We start from the raw sequence: 3857 nt of genomic DNA on the forward strand, positions 1-3857 counted from the left end.
ATATAAACTTTTTTTTAGATATATAATCCTCCTGGCTAAATTATTCAGTAAAACTTTATCCATTTACGAAATAAAACATATGTTTATTTTCCAAATTATTTTTAAATCCAACCTACTAAATAAGAGTATTACTAAATCTTATCCAATTAAAGACCAAACTTGGTTATGTTGCTGTCAGAGCATCTGCAAAACTGTAGCATACGCTTATGGAAAAGAAAAATAATGTATTTTCTTTTATAAAAGGACAATATTTCTAATAATATTTTACTCTTTTAATTCTGGGAGTTTCAGTTATAGAACAGTAAACAGCGAAGTGGCCATCTTATATAGAAGCTGATCTGTGCGGTCTGTTAGCTTGTGTTATGGACGCTCAGTGACATAATTTTATGAAATCCACAGTGGTAGCAGAAACAAAACAATGGTGGAATAAAATTAATCAAATCTTAAAAATGAACTTTTATTTGCAATCAAATTTTGTTTTCTTCGTTCTTCTACTGATTAGTATGCCTGTAATTCATTTGTCCTATTTTTCTCTATCTGATTACCATTGACTAATGGTTTGGTTGTTTAATAATTACTTCTATTGACATCTACTATATTGTTTGTTAAAAAAAATACAGTTTCATCTTTACATAAATCCAACATATAGAAATAGCGTTATTTATGATATTGTGTCAACTATCTGCGATTACTGCAATATTTATTAATTGTTGTATTTTCTCACATGTTACTACCTGCTATAAAATAGTATCACATTTGAACTTAACGCGGCGGTTCGTGGCTCATTACTGCCAAAAAAATCATGCTCTGAAATCTTTGGGCCTTGGGTAAGTTATAAGAGTTACGGTCAAATCCTATTATTAGATCTCTCAAGAGTAGCTCAAGATTTAGCGGTTGGGGGGAGTTGAATAGTTGCCTTTCTTCTAGCCTATCACTTCAAAATTAGGAACACCTAGCCCTCGAGTAGTATTGTGCGTAAGTCGACAACATACTGAACCATTATTTAAAGTCAAAATTAGTCTCATGCAACTCTTAAAGGTTATCAGAGAAATTATTCCGCCTAAATTACAACATGTTAAAATTGTGTTTGTTCTTTCTTATTATATAACATTTTTCTTAAGTTAGTACGTAACTGTTTCGTTATTGATTTGCAATAAAACAAATACATAATGATTTATTACTCTTAAATTAAGATATATATATATATATAAATAATTGTTTCAATTTCAGGATGTTCAACTTGACTATAGATGGCGCAAAGACTCTAATGGCTAATGGTACAGACTATGGTATACACGCTTATTGAAATCTGTGGTAAGTTGTTTGGTTAACATTATTTATAAGTTTATTTTAATAAAAAAAATTGCACTCTGGAGAGCTTTACTGCTATATCATACTACTACCACTAGTTCTTTTGTTTTTGTGTAATATGAGAGAGTAGTACAATATAATATACTGGTTATCGAGGTTTTACTAGTTTTAGACTAGTACTGGTAGTAATACAGACACTGTATTAGTACTAGTACCACTGACGTACCGGCCTTCTGCTGTTGACTTGCGAAGGCTAAGTTTTCGACTTTGCGTGTATGAATTTAAATTTATTGTAAAATATGGTCCTAACTTTAGTACTACTTTTGAAGTATCATAATCCTGTTGAATCTACCTAATTTGAAGATGATTTTACTCTGCCAAGTCTTACATCTGTGCCCCTAGTCCTACCACTTTTACCATTAAACACACACAAAAATGATACAATCCTGTCTTTTCCTGTTATAATTTATAACTTCAATCAGATCACATTTAACTTTTCTCGAGTGAAAATCATTTTAAGGATCTCTATCCTAGGAATCACCCTAACAGCCCACCTTTGAACATTTTTAACTCTATATCATTAAAATATGGAGTCCAAGACTGAACACGGTACTCTAAATGAAGCCTTACCAGAGATCCATACAAAGAAATGATAACCTCCTTTGACTTGTATTCATTATTCGTGTAGGTACAACCCAAAATCATGTTTGCTTTCTGGGCTTTCCCAGTGGCAACAACACACTACCTCAAATGCTGATTGCCCAAAACACCAAGTTTCATTTGTCCAAAGTAATATTGAGTTGGTTTCCATCCAACAGGGCCAAATTAAAAATGTTGGGTGCCCTGGGCACAGAGGGTCAACCCTCCACCATCACTACCATTGTACATATTTATAATTGTTACAGTAAATATTGAACATTTAACCTGTTTTGAGCAGTACAACTCCATCTCTTTCTCCAGCTTATATAACACTGGATTATTTATAAATCAAAAGAGGTGTTAAAATGGCTGTAATAAAGGTTTTGCAAGACAAAACATAAATGTAAAAAAAAATACATTTAATGCATTTTATTCTTTTCAATTATTATAATCTCTTTTGGTGGGTAGCCCCTAATAATTTCTTGGACCCTGGTCATGTAGGCCCATGCATTACCTTGCACTTAGCATAATTAGATGCAGTCTACTATTTATTTGCCCAATTCCCTAAATGATCCAAATCACTTTGTAAAACAGTAAGCAGTTACACTATTGTCAGGTGTTTTCCTTAAAGCCAAATCTTTTCTTTATGACTTGATGTACTTTACTGATTTTGTTCACTTCACAGTGTTGTAGCTGTATTCTAAATATTAGAGTCTTATTTAAAACAATTAGATGACAGTCACTTATGGTTTTGTGAGTATACCTTGAAATGGTATACTCATGAAATCATTTGATCTGGTATAGCATGACAATTGGGCAACAAGGAACTGTTTCATCCATCATGGCTGCCCTTGGACACCTATCTCAAGGTAAAAGAAAAAAAAGCGATAAAATTTTAAACCCACCTTTCATTTCACTTTTTTTAAATGAAAAAAACGAACAACTTGTATATCAAAACAAAACATTTTTTAAATGAAATAGTCTCCATTCTTATCGCTGAGGCTTTTCCATCTTACAATCAGATTGTTAATGTCCTGATTAAATAAATCACTTGGCTTTCAAGCAAAAAAATGTCAATGTCCTCTTTAACACCTTCCCATTAAGATGGTGTCGTAGCAAACAAAAGACATGGTAATCTGATGGAGCCGTATCTGGAAAACATGGTGGGTAGGGGAGAACTTCCCAACTCAACTTGTGGAGAAGAACAACACCTTTCTGATTGACGAGTGAAAGGCATTTTTGATGAAGGGCTTGATTTTTACAATAGATCTATGCACTGACAGTTTGCTGTGGATTGAGGAATTCAAATTGAATTACTCATTTGATGTCCCACCAAATGCAAAGCATCACTTTCTGATGATGGAGTCCAGGTTTTGGGGTCGGAAATGGTTTTTGTCTAGGACTAAGCCATTGTTTTTAGCATTTAATATTTGCACAGAGAATCCATTTTTCACCACTGGTGACAATTCTGTCCAAAAATAGTTCACACGCATTACGAGCCAGAGGAGATGAAGCAACGTTCACACGTTGGAAACAATGATCATCGGAGAGTTCGTGAGGCACCCAAACATCTTTTTTACGGAGTTTTCCCATATTCCTTATATGTTTAGATATTGTTTCATGAGAGACATGCAATTTCAGGGCCATTTCCTGAGTGTGTTGCCTTGGGTTGAACCCAGCAAGCGTCTTCAGAGCATCAAAATCAATTCCAATATGTTAGCCCCTGCCATCACAGTTTTTAAGGCTAAAGTTACTTGAACGAAATTTTCTACCATCGTTGACACTTACGAATATTCAAAACATTTCCATAAACTTCTTTGATATTCTTTTTGGCTACAAAGGCATTGTTTCCCCTTTTTATATTGAAACAGCATTACATGCCGAATGTGTGTCTTGTCGTGTGCCAT

The 3857-nt window shown here is 33.7% G+C and overlaps 1 protein-coding gene across 2 annotated transcripts in view; it reads left to right on the top strand.

Moving 5' to 3' along the window:
* Positions 1 to 1229: 1229 nt before the first annotated feature.
* LOC111089302 (serine/Arginine-related protein 53-like) overlaps positions 1230 to 3857 on the top strand; it is a 28592-nt gene continuing 25964 nt past the window's right edge. For both annotated transcript variants that reach the window (XM_022401551.1, XM_022401552.1), the window contains exon 1: positions 1230 to 1314. The gene's annotated coding sequence lies outside the window, so the exon portion shown is untranslated. The remainder of the gene's footprint in view (positions 1315 to 3857) is intronic.

This window comes from Limulus polyphemus, unplaced genomic scaffold (assembly GCF_000517525.1).
Source record: "Limulus polyphemus unplaced genomic scaffold, Limulus_polyphemus-2.1.2 Scaffold5839, whole genome shotgun sequence".
Lineage (NCBI taxonomy): Eukaryota > Metazoa > Arthropoda > Merostomata > Xiphosura > Limulidae > Limulus > Limulus polyphemus.